Source organism: Oculina patagonica, chromosome 1, assembly GCF_052425735.1.
Source record: "Oculina patagonica isolate OP01 chromosome 1, crgOcupat, whole genome shotgun sequence".
Classification (NCBI taxonomy): domain Eukaryota; kingdom Metazoa; phylum Cnidaria; class Anthozoa; order Scleractinia; family Oculinidae; genus Oculina; species Oculina patagonica.
In genome coordinates, this window is record NC_135758.1 from 26,162,043 (window position 1) to 26,175,449 (window position 13,407).

A 13,407-nucleotide genomic window follows, 5' to 3' on the forward strand; every position below is an offset into this window, starting at 1 on the left:
ATACTAATAGAATATTGAAGTCCCCAGACATTTTGTTGCATTTTTGTGAAGTTTAATGATGGATTTCATTACCCATGTAAGAATAATGTATATAAGTTGTTGCTCATGGGAGATAATGGGCACTAGTTAAAGGCTATTTCCAACAGTACGAAATGTGTACCTTCCAAAAGACCGTTTGAGGAGAAGAAATCAAATCAGACGGTTGAAGTGAATTATTGTACTTAAAGCCTAATAACCACAGAATATAATGCAGTGAAATTTATTTTCAGAAGTCTTTTTTTCTTGTGGAACTGGTCAATCAAAGTCAGCTAATTAAATATGCATAAATGAGTGAAAAATGGCCATTTTTGCAAAAGGTGCCATAACTTGAAGGGAATAAAATATTTTGAGCTGATGTTTTGTCACAGTAAATAGCTCACCATACCCAACATTTATGCTAAGTTTGAGCGAAATCGGTGATATGAGCTGTATCACCTGTTGCCTGGTCCTCTTATGGATACACTCTTAAAAATCTTTAAGTTAAAAATTCGAACTTACGTACGCGTTATTCAAAACTTTGAATATTGGTGAAAACCTTTCAGTTTTCTTAATCGTTCATTCACATTGTCACGTACTGGTTTAACATAAGAGGAAAACCGCGACATTACCGTGACTCCCAAATATTCTCTATCTTTATCACAAAAGTCCGGTACCTCGACTGTTAGTCACTTTTTTCCCATTCTGCGTTGTACAAACACTTCAGTTTGACTCAGCATTGGAAAACATCGTAAAATGTCACGCCATTTCACATATCATAATTTTTACCACAAATACTACCACTGATTAGTTTTTTTTGCCTTACCGTCGTTTTGGTTTGTCAGTGAGTCCTTTTGCCTCCACAATCCAAACTGTTAAGCCGATGTCCGTCCTGTACTGCACGTCCCTTGTCGGTTGAATCGACTTCTTGATGCTGTGATGGAAGAAGAAAAACAAATATTACTATTTATTTAAGTGGTTAATTAATCCGATCTTTGGAAAAAACTCATACTAAATGTAAGGTTTTCTGTGTCCACCTTCATCAGAGTGAAATAAAGTTTGTTCTAGTTATACATTTACGTTTACTACTTGCATGTGTTCTGTTTTTATAACCCTCGAAACATATTGAACAATTGAAGAAAAAGATAAATTAATTTTCTAACGTATATTTTTCGTTGTGTCTGAGATCTTCCCGTGGGTCGAAATCCATAATGAACTCGAAACCAGCGACTGACGATCGCCATTAGTTGATAAAGTTGTAAGAAGGCGTTGCTTACACGTTTTAAAACTGAGCAATTGCCTCAATTACAAGCACGAACACATTAGTACAAATTTCCGATCTGAAGACAAAGAAATTTCGAGAAATATTTAGTAGTAAAATTTGTTTTTACCTGGTCAGTATAACTCTTTGTTCACGGACCATTTTGAAATTTTAAACTTTTAAGGGCTAAATTAAGTATTAACCCAGACTTGGCGAATTCACTCGCCGACAATGACGAGATTTTCCTTCTTGTACGATCATTTAAGCTTTGAATAACGCTGTCAATCACTATACACGAAAGTAAAAGCGAGTTCGAATCCCGCTTTCCCGATGGTTCTGACATGTTCTGAGCCCTACGTAACTGCTTAATACGACGGAAGTTGGTTTTCATTTCATGGCTCGCTGTCTCAAGACCCGTCTCGTTTGTGTGCCTTGTATTTCCTGATCATCGATTATAATCTGCTAGTATGACAACAATATTTAATTTTTTGCACTTGTGTCCGCACGCAAAAGTAAACTCTAGTCAATGTAATTTTATGGGAGAAGATCGATAGTTTTTTTTTGACTATCGCTCTATGGACACCGCGGAGTCATGACGCAACATGGCTGTTGCACTTGATGACGCAGAAAACTCAAGCTGTTCTTTCGTTTGTTTATTTCGCAATTAGCGATAACTCTTCTGAATCTGTGAAAACAGCAAACGAAAACACCAACCGCTTTCGTCATAAGCCAAACATTCTAAAGCCGCGGTAACTTGCTATAAAAGGTGACAGGACGTCAATGAAACCAAAAGGTTTGAGCGGAAGTCGCGATGACTCACATCATAATACATCTAAACAGGTGCTCAATGCAATTCATCTGTAGACTGTCCACAGCCTCTCTATTTTTCAACGCGACACAAAAAAGCAAACGGAGAGAGTTCTCTCGCCGTTCTCACCGCGCGCTCATCGATCGAAATACGAAAAATAGAGGGCTGTTAACAGTCTATTCATCTGAGGTGACTATGCACTGACGAAATTACGTGCACGTTAAGAAGAGGATATATTTGAAGATGATTCCAGGATAAAGCTTGTAACGATTAGCGCTGATCACGGTTAGCCTGCATTTCTGTCACGGAAGAATATTGATTTTGCCAAAATTCCTTTCGTTCCCCTGTCACTGATGCAAACAGAGAAGGAAGTCCCTGAACACTCGCTGACCACTGAAATAAAAACATGGTCCGTTTATGGCGTGTTAACATGTCAAATATATTTCATGAATGACAGTGCAATCGCCCACAACGGAAACCCGGTTGTCAGACTTTTTTGTCGTATTGTCGTCCACTTCCAAAACAAGCAGACAGACTTCTACATTAACTTGAATTTCAATTAATCGAAGCTTGCATGTAACTCTTTTTATTTTTCCGAAGATATTGATGTACGTTTCAAACGCTAAAGAGGAAATGTTACATAATTTTGGGCGAGACTGACCCCATTTAATCGTATTGGTTTAAAAAGAACAAAAAGGGAATAGGAAGGCGAAGAGGGAGACTGATGCCCAAATTTAGACAAAATTCACTGAGTTTTGTCGGGACAAGTAAAGAGTTAAGTTAAGGCAGAGTTAATACGGGATGTTGGTCTATACTAATAAAAAAATTCGCTTTGTCGGCGAAATTCATTTTAAGTTTTCTACTTGTATCGTCGACAAGAATCGCCAAAATATGATAACTACTGATAAAAATAAATTAACGTTTTCATGCCGACTGCCAATTAATATCCATTGAAATTTACTGCCCCTGGTTTTATTCGTCCTGGAAGTTTTAGTAAGGCCCCAGTTTGCGAAACACTACTGAACATAACCAAACAAACCAAACAAACTCTCAGGTGAATTCTCAGGGAAGGAAGACCATGGCAAGGCCAAGAAACCCCTGGCGAATCAAACGGAGCATACAGGGTGGCTACATGTGCACGGGATCGGCCGGCAAGAACCGCCCAGTTCAGTACACGGCTAGATGGAGGGGGATTGTGAAGGAACTGTGCACCACGTGAGAAAGTAGTAGAAGTAAAAGAAATTTGAATTGACTTGTAAATTTGTAACAATGAATATGACATGTTTACCTTACAACCCATTTCTCAAGCTCCTGCGAGCTTCGACACGAGAAGTACTTGGTTTCATGAGGCGTGGTCACTTGGAAGCAGTGCTGCCTCGAGAGAATGCTGGGATGGATGGGGCGGACTGTCACGTGACCGCTGATCGACAGATCCACGCTGTCCTGTGTGAAAGAAAATAACGATAAAAACTGATAATCGAATAAAATGCGCTTAATGGCAAGTTTCCCAAGTCAAAATTATCTTGTTTCTTGTGGGACCAGACTTGAAAGTGTTTTGCATGTTACTTAGCAACAAAAAAGACCATTGATGATCAAACACCTTTTAGTCCGCGAGAACTACATTAATCGAACTTTATTATACGACAAATATGTCCAGGGAGTACTTGCTATCTGTCATCCTTACATAACAGATATTCTGCGTTATAACCTACCCAGTAATTTTTGCGCGCGCTCATTGGGTAAAACGCATCACGTGGCACAAAATCGGACGACGGGTATCAGCGAATATACCCCGTCCGATTTGATATCCGTCGCCCGATTTTGTAGGCAAGCACAAAACAAACGAATGAAGTCACCTTATTCAATTCTAACTTTAAATGAAAACACAGAGTTAAAAGCTCACATAAAACAGTCAACTACATTTGTTTCAACCACAGTTACGCCGAGTTTATCACTGTAGGTTTTTCCTATAAATTTACTGCGATAACGCGCGTTGTAGAACTTAATTCGAGGGTTATAAAATAAATAAACCCCTTCTGGCTTGCTGGTTTATTGGAGGATAATGCCCTTGGCTGAAAGATTGTCCTCAAAATTTCACAGTTGCCCTCGAAGCTTCGCTTCTCGGCCAACTGTTTATTTTTCAAACAATCTTTCAGCCTCGGGCATTATCCTCCAATATACCAGCCGCCTGAAGGGGTTTATTTACTAAATATACGTACTTTGCCAAGATTTTTCCTTAGTCTTGCAAAGGGCTGCATAACCATAGTTCTTTTAGCCGTAATATTTGTTTCGTTGGCTAAGTATCTGGCTAAGTATCAGGCGATATTCTACAATATCAAGCAGGATAATTGTTAAGTATCCCGTGCGAGATAACTTAAATTTGGTGAATCCCATGTGAGCATAAAACAACAAATGAAAGGGAAGCATTAAACCAAACCGAATTCCAGCTGTAACATAACAAAGCGTTAAATTGTGGCGATATTTATTACTGTTTGCTTTTCCAACCAATATGGAAACAAATAAAAAACTGATACAGTTAAATTTGTTGACCGTCGCCAAGAAACAGCCAACCAGAGCGAGCATTAGACAAACCAGACTCTAACTATATACAACAAAAAAGAGTTTAATTGTAACGATATGTTTTTGTTTGCTTTACTAACCAATAACATGCGAAACGACTTAAAAACAGTGAGCGAAACATTCAATATAACTGACGGAAACCCCTTACCAATGGAATGCATAGGGATTTCAGAAACGGAAGGGGTCCCTAATGTGACATTCGTTTCTAATTTGTTCATTGTTCCCTCAGTAAATTACGGTACCGCACATAATTTACTTGGGTGTAAACAATTTAATGCAATTGCTATATAAAACAAAAGGGTTCTATCAGGGGCCGGGCACATTGTTCAAACAACTGATCGCAGTACAACAAATATTTCCATAAAAAAAGCTTTCAAATTTGGATGCTTGAGACAAAAATAGTGCTTACGAAGTGATTTCTTCGTTCTTCTTACTTATTTATAACAACGTTGAAAAAATCATGGCTTTTATAGTTTTTGTGGGGCAAACGCTTGCAGGATAGTAACAATACTATCTTGGAGTTTACATTTCTTTCTTTGTCGGTGAACAGAATTGCGCCCTTGTCTGTCGTGCGTACTGTTTGGCTGTTTACATTTACCATGCGTGAACAAACTCGACGTGGCGGTCCCTGTAACCCCAACTAGTAACACAAACATAACATGACCCTTAATAATCCACTGATTCAAAAAAGGGAAATAAATTTTAATCATTCGACGTGCTTTTATCGGGTACCATACACGCAAGAAAGAACTTTTAGCAATAAATTCTCTTTCAGCTATCCAGCTTTCTTTAAGTACACAATGCATTGTACTAAAATTTAACGTAGCGTTTCACATTTATTTAACATTTGAAACGAAAATGCCCCTGAATTTTATCACGATTCGCGGGATGGCAAGGTTATCATGAAAGGCTTGAAAATTGCGTAGACCAGTGTTGCATCTTAGTAGAAATGTAATTCTCATCCATAAGAAACTCGAAATGCTAATAACGTTGACTTCTGAGGGCAGGACTCACGATGCGAACGTTGAAACTGTTATCTGATTTACAGAGCGTCGTGTGTATTCACGGACGTATAACGTTCACGAAAACATAAACAGACATAAAAGATATCTAGGCTGACTCTTCAAACAATAATATAAACTGATTTGACTAGCGCTGTGACCCTCATATAGCTTCAGTACTTTACAAGCACTACTTACAACAATAGTTCACTTACTGATGTTGTTTTCATTTTGCTATCCAGTCCTTCGTGGGACCTCCATCTCGGAATAGTAGACGGCGGACTCAGGCTTGAAAAACCACTGCAAATTGAAGTAAAGATTTAAAAAATGACTAAAAAACTCCTGCTTAGTTGTCGATCTTTTTGTATCGCATCCCCCAACTCAAACGGTTTTTAGCATATGATCAAACAGTAAGCTTGCTGTCAGCATAGATCACTCTTAATTTATACAACTGTCGCGAGCGCCCAATGATGGGTGAATTAGTGATTACTTTCAATGTAATTAACTTAACAACGATTTGGTTGAAATTATGCTTGATTTTTGTGAAGCGGCTAATTGTGTGAAGAATTAAAGCTTTTTCCTAAACAGGTGGTAATAGAAATTGCCAACAATAAAAAGCGAAAAAAGAAAAAAATACAAAACGCGATTGAAGGAATATTAATTTATGCATAGCAGTGTCTCTAAGTATTCTTTGGGGTGTATTTTTGGAACAATGACTTGTACAGTATAGTCATCGACACTTGATTTTTTATTATTTGCGAAGTAATCTACGAAAAATATATATCGTGTATTGTTCATGTATTACTTCTGAAGAATGCTTTGGAGTAAATGGCTGGGACTGAATTATTTTTTACATTTACACAGATTTTAGCGCAAATTCCAGTGGCGGAAGAATTGGTATGACGGTGTGCATAAGTACATGACCACACAACATCTCGATAGATCAAACAAAGTGAGCAAACTATCTTCGTACGCTCTACCTTAGACGATAGATTTGTACTTTTTTATCTCGTACAACTGCGAGAATGTAAAGGTTGTGCTGCATGGCACATAAAATAAGATTCTTGGCAGGGAGTATTAGACAATAACCAAAAAAATACTATATATACAATGACAAATCCTTTCGTCCACACACCGGCTAAATCAAAGAAAAGAGCGCAGGATATGAGAGTATCACAGTAAAGCTCTTGGAGATGCGTCAACTACGTCAACAACGGAAACAGGCGAAGAAATTGAAAAGCAGAGACTGCTGCACGAAAACAGAGCGTTCAACGTGTCGAGTCTGTAAAGTAACTTCAAAAGTAATTTGGGTTTGAATCATAATAGACTTAACGTCGATGCAAACGAACTCCCGAGGAAGTTAAGTTACAAAAGGTTATATTGCGCTACGTTTGCACCACTTGACTTCTTGTCGTCAACTGAACCCGAAAAAGGCTTTCTCAGGCAATATCATAGTAGTTGATAGCATCTTACCGTGTTATGGCCCTGACGGTTTGAGTCGCCTCCGACGCGTAAATACTGGGAATCTGCATATTTTGTGCAAATTGTGAGCCGTTCATGACATCTGCCGTCACATTAATTACCACAGTTTGCTTCTAATTGCCGCTACCGAAAACTGCCTAGCACCTCAAGATAACATATCCGGAAAAAACTTTGTATACTTCACTGCAAGATCTTTGGCATAGCGAGCGTTTTCAAATCAAAGGGATGGCGTTTAAAACAATTACAATGCAAAGGGATTAGCGGGTTTGTTCGGAATTTTCACAGCTTTTGTATAAACGCTTAGTTTAGTTTATTAAAGAACAAAATTGCTTAAAGACTCAACTACCAATAGGAGCGAAGCAATGATTAATAGCACCATCCAAACAGCTTTTTAATGAAGGTAATAACTGATATAATTGCCCATTCTTTATAACATTCTGTGACTTATTAAGCTCAATTAAGTGATTAAAAAAGAGATTAAAAACCTCTCGTAAGAATGGTTTTGAAAAATGACTTTCGTGACGGGATACGTACGTGTGTAATTTGCGGCGAAAGGAATTCAAAGACGCGGAATTCTTGTTAGTAGATGGAAATTAAAAACGTTTAATGAAGAAAAAGTTGCAGGTGTATTCTTTGTTCTCCTAAAATGTTTGGGGAAAATATGTACGATAGACACTGTATATAAAGAACAGGAGGCAACCAAGCCTTTAGTGCCGGGCCCTCACTTCGTTGCCGTTAGTACCAAAGTTGTGCTCTTTGAGTAACTGCAGGGTGCCCAAAGCCTCTTCTGTAACAAATCTTGGGTGCCCAGCTCTTCAAAGCTTTCAGGATAGCAAACTTATTCAAGTCGCCCAAAGGCAAAACTGAGTAAGTTGCCTGTGGCACCCGGGCTCCGCTAGAGCACAGCTCTGGTTACTCATGCGCACTTACGTAGTCTTTGAAAGTGATAAATGATCGTCGCAGTGAATTTCCAATTTAAGCAATTGGAATAAAGAAGCCTGAAAAAAAAAAAAAAAATTCAGGGCTTCAACGGGATTCGAACCCGTGACCTCCGCGATACCGGTGCGATGCTCTACCAACTGAGCTATTGAAGCCACACATTGGGAGCAAGGTCAATTGTGAGTTCATATTTTCCCGCGAGAGGAGTGAAATGATGTAATATATATGAAATGATTCATATATGAACTGCGGTTGTATATGAAAGTGATAAATGATCGTCGCAGTGAATTTCCAATTTAAGCAATTGGAATAAAGAAGCCTGAAAAAAAATTCAGGGCTTCAACGGGATTCGAACCCGTGACCTCCGCGATACCGGTGCGATGCTCTACCAACTGAGCTATTGAAGCCACACATTGGGAGCAAGGTCAATTGTGAGTTCATATTTTCCCGCGAGAGGAGTGAAATGATGTAATATATATGAAATGATTCATATATGAACTGCGGTTGTATATGAAAGTGATAAATGATCGTCGCAGTGAATTTCCAATTTAAGCAATTGGAATAAAGAAGCCTGAAAAAAATTCAGGGCTTCAACGGGATTCGAACCCGTGACCTCCGCGATACCGGTGCGATGCGATGCGAATCCCGTTGAAGCCCTGAATTTTTTTTTCAGGCTTCTTTATTCCAATTGCTTAAATTGGAAATTCACTGCGACGATCATTTATCACTTTCATATACAACCGCAGTTCATATATGAATCATTTCATATATATTACATCATTTCACTCCTCTCGCGGGAAAATATGAACTCACAATTGACCTTGCTCCCAATGTGTGGCTTCAATAGCTCAGTTGGTAGAGCATCGCACCGGTATCGCGGAGGTCACGGGTTCGAATCCCGTTGAAGCCCTGAATTTTTTTCAGGCTTCTTTATTCCAATTGCTTAAATTGGAAATTCACTGCGACGATCATTTATCACTTTCATATACAACCGCAGTTCATATATGAATCATTTCATATATATTACATCATTTCACTCCTCTCGCGGGAAAATATGAACTCACAATTGACCTTGCTCCCAATGTGTGGCTTCAATAGCTCAGTTGGTAGAGCATCGCACCGGTATCGCGGAGGTCACGGGTTCGAATCCCGTTGAAGCCCTGAATTTTTTTCAGGCTTCTTTATTCCAATTGCTTAAATTGGAAATTCACTGCGACGATCATTTATCACTTTCATATACAACCGCAGTTCATATATGAATCATTTCATATATATTACATCATTTCACTCCTCTCGCGGGAAAATATGAACTCACAATTGACCTTGCTCCCAATGTGTGGCTTCAATAGCTCAGTTGGTAGAGCATCGCACCGGTATCGCGGAGGTCACGGGTTCGAATCCCGTTGAAGCCCTGAATTTTTTTCAGGCTTCTTTATTCCAATTGCTTAAATTGGAAATTCACTGCGACGATCATTTATCACTTTCATATACAACCGCAGTTCATATATGAATCATTTCATATATATTACATCATTACGTAGTCTTTGTTGACTTAGTTACCTTTAAAGTGCCGACATGTTGAACAGGAAAGCAATTTTCCAACATATCTTGTACCCTGCTCAGCCCAAAGCTCCAACAAGTTTTAAAAGCTATAGTTAGTTAAGCGAACACGTTTATTTTAGTAGGAACGCGTGTACATTTTGGTGTACTATGCAGTGGAAAACTATGCAATGTTTTGCAGCAGGGGCCAAAAACAACTCCAGAGGAAGTAACTGTGATATATTCGTGAAGAAGCATTTTCACAGACCAGTTTATTTTTGGAATTCCTCTTCCTGTTTACCAAAATTTCCTCTAGTCAGCCACATAAACCGCCAAAGTACAGATTTAGGCAAAATGCATGCAACTTTGTTATAAGCCCTCACAGATACAACAATACCAGCCGCTGGATTGGCCTCCAGATTTCAGAACAAAACCTAATCTCCAACATAAATCTAGTAAAATATAGTGGAATTTAAGCTTCCATGCTTGGTTTCACCATTTACTGCACTACGTTTAGAGTTTATACTAGGATTCTCTTCCATGGATTATTAATTTAAATTACAGTTTGACGATAGACATTTTTATGTTCTTTTTTTTATTTTTATTTTTATTTTAACTGAAGTAAAAATCAGTGCACTTGACATAAAGCCTATCTGCGAAATATGCACTAAGATAGCACTCAACGTAGGATATATATTAGTAAATTGTTAGGAGATAAGGTAATTTCGACGGTCCAAACCCAATAAATACTTCAATTTGGCAAAAATGCTTAGCCACCTGCTTCTGCAGTAAATTGCGACAACGTTCCTTTTTTTTACCCGCCTGTTTTTGCTTCAAATCTTCTAAACGGTAATTAACTTATATCCGTTATCATGGTGCAGCTAAGTTTCTATAAACTCATCTGACAGGGACTGAGATGTATTATGCATGACAGAATAAATGTTCACTTTTTAAATAATGAAAATTGTTTTTCGATATTTGCAAGCTTCTCGACTTACCTATCGTCATTGCTGCCTCCCGGTAAAAACAAACTTCTTGAACGGTGAGATCTTATTCCCTCTGCAATCTTCTTGGAAATGTCCTGGAAGAATAAACAATTTCGCCGTTATACCGGGTTTTTCATTGGCGCTTGCCGGCAGAACTGGTTATTGATAACTGTGTCTTCATGACGCCTTTAAGTAAACTTTCCGAGAAAATATCAGATATTTCGATAATTCTGTTAAGGAGGAATATTTTGCCGTCTCACATGACTCACTAATAAACCGCAAGAACAATCACCGTTTTAAAACAAAATTGAACACTTGTGAGACCGTTTAAATGCAACAACGTTGACGAAGCTAAGTAAACCTCGAAAACGTTATTCTAATTTTCAATAACACTCTTTTAATTTGCAATTTCAGAACAAGTTCTATTTGTCTTTGTACCCGTTAATATCGACAGCTCCCGTGTTTAGGCGCGTTAAGACATTGTAATGAAAAAAATCACCGAGAGTTCATTGTCAGCTCGAACAAAACACACACGAAGCTAAATGATGTGGACAAATCACTTCACAGAGTGAGACTTATTGTCGAAAACCGCAGAATCATTTAGCTGTATCGAGGCGATATTGGCCTTTTTTTTCTTTTTTAGCGCTGTCACACGAAATGTGAATAATTATCAGAGAGCGACGAATGTATTGCAATTTTTCGAACTACATGTATAAATGTTTCGTTCTTTCGCCAGATAGACACGAATTAGCAATTTACAATGAAGAAGGTTCCGTACGACTGCGTACATATTACACCTGTAAATCTGTTAGAAGTTAATATTCAAAAGACATGCAAGTTAGACCACAGCATAACTAATTCCGCTCTCAATCACGAGAACGACCGCATAGTCGACCTCACTTTAACTACTCTTCTTCGCTATTAACGTTTTTACCGCTAGCGTGAATCGCGAATTTGCCAAAGAAATAACTTTGTAGTCACGTGTTGTAAGTCATAATTTAAAGATTAAGCACATTGCGACAGCTTACACAAAGTTGAGATGTTAATTAATACACGAGTTCAAAACTATCAGTAACACTTACCTCGGACATAAAGCTTTACGTAAAATAGCACGCTATATAACTCCTTAAGAAGCCAAATTTTGTCGGAGAACAGTTCAGTTGACAGTTATGCGATTCTTGACTCGAAGTCGGAGGAACATACGTAATTATAAATTTCAATGCGTGCTTTGTTTTGTTCCGCCGCGCCTGTTTCGGCGAAGAAATGCTGACAAATATATTAGACCCAGGCCTTGACCGAGAGCAATATGGCGTCCAGATTTTCTTGTCTCTTTTTGAGAATTATTATTGTTGTTATCGCTAAGCAACAAGTAAAATCTCTGTATCGAATTCACTGGAAACAGTCAGCTTTTTTTCCCTACAGGACAAAAAATACATCCGTAAAGGTATTTGTGGGTTTCTCTATTGAAGTTTAACAGACAGGAACGAAAAAAGGGCGAGAAAAGAGGTCGACGAAAAATCTTGAAAGAATTCCGCACAATCCTTGATCTTTTTAGCGCTTTTTAATTTCGACAGAAAATGAACAAAGAAGTCGTAAGAAGCGATAGGGTAGCCTACTTAAGACTTAGCATGGCCTTAGATTTAGTTAAGAAAATCTGTATCGACAGACTGAATTTTAGTCTCGAAAAATAATTTTATATTCTCATTGATAACTGACGTGGAACATCATAACATAAGCAAAAAGATGGGCTTAGCCACAGTGCAACTTGAAAATTACATTATGGTAATTTTACATACGAATCGTTACGCCCCTTAGTACACTTTAGAACGGAACAATACAGTTTCAAGATTGCTATCTCGTGAGCCATTAATACCTACTGGAGCAATTTGCAATTCGAATGAAATTGTTGTAATTTTACGATGACACATTTCTTTAATGGTCCCCTTAACGATTACTTTACAGCTCTCTTAACTTACAATTCCCATTAATTTGGCTCGCTACCAGTCTTTCTTGACAATGCGTGATTGATATACATGTTCCGTTTACTTTAAGAATTTGACAACTGAGTAACTTTCCCAAGAAAGCACCCCTGTGTGTTGCGTAAAATAACATTGTCACATATCTGTTTAGCAGAGTATTGGTTTTGTAACGAGAGATTTACATATTTTGTAAAAATGAAATGTTTGATTACTGGTAGGAATGAACTCTATGGGGATAAGTTACTTTCTCAAGAAAAAACCTAAATGAATTATACTAAAAGTCTCCAAAAATGTCAGAATTTGAAAAAAAGGCGGCATTTAACATGGCGCCTAGTAAAAGCTTTTATAAATATATAGCGTGGCTGGTTATTGTAAATGTTGGTATTGTTCAACAGTGTTGCGGCGCATTGCGAATAAACATGAATACAGCTCCATTACAGGAAACTTACACTTAGCTTGAATGACTGGGAACGGGTACCATTCTGTACTGCCAACACGTCTTCTGAGCGGCTCCGACGCCGTGACAAGCGGTGCGCACGGGAAAGTCCTGCGAAAAAAAACGATAAAGCGTTTTTTTCTTACGGCCTCTAATGATGTACGTACAAGAATCTTATGCGCGTGACTTGATACTGGAAAACGTGTCGATAGAGATCGAGGGCCGGGGCGGATTAAAAAAAAAATCATTTCATTTGTGTCCCCAATTAGTTCTCTCCAAAGCTAAAGTTAAAAGACACTTGAATAACGTTTATTATTATTAGAAGAACAAGCCTACCTGTCGTTGTCGAACGATGGCAAAATGCCGCGCGGAGCCTTGCAG

General features: G+C 38.3%; 1 pseudogene across 1 annotated transcript in view; it reads right to left on the reverse strand.

Moving 5' to 3' along the window:
* The window catches only part of LOC144642281 (uncharacterized), a 38,318-nt pseudogene that overhangs the window by 17,576 nt on the left and 7,335 nt on the right, over nt 1-13,407 (reverse strand). The window contains exons 4-8 of the transcript XR_013568718.1: nt 13,040-13,137; nt 10,624-10,706; nt 5,881-5,965; nt 3,373-3,527; nt 842-949 (exon numbers count right to left, since the gene is read on the reverse strand). The product of XR_013568718.1 is annotated as an uncharacterized LOC144642281 (transcript). The remainder of the gene's footprint in view (nt 1-841; nt 950-3,372; nt 3,528-5,880; nt 5,966-10,623; nt 10,707-13,039; nt 13,138-13,407) is intronic.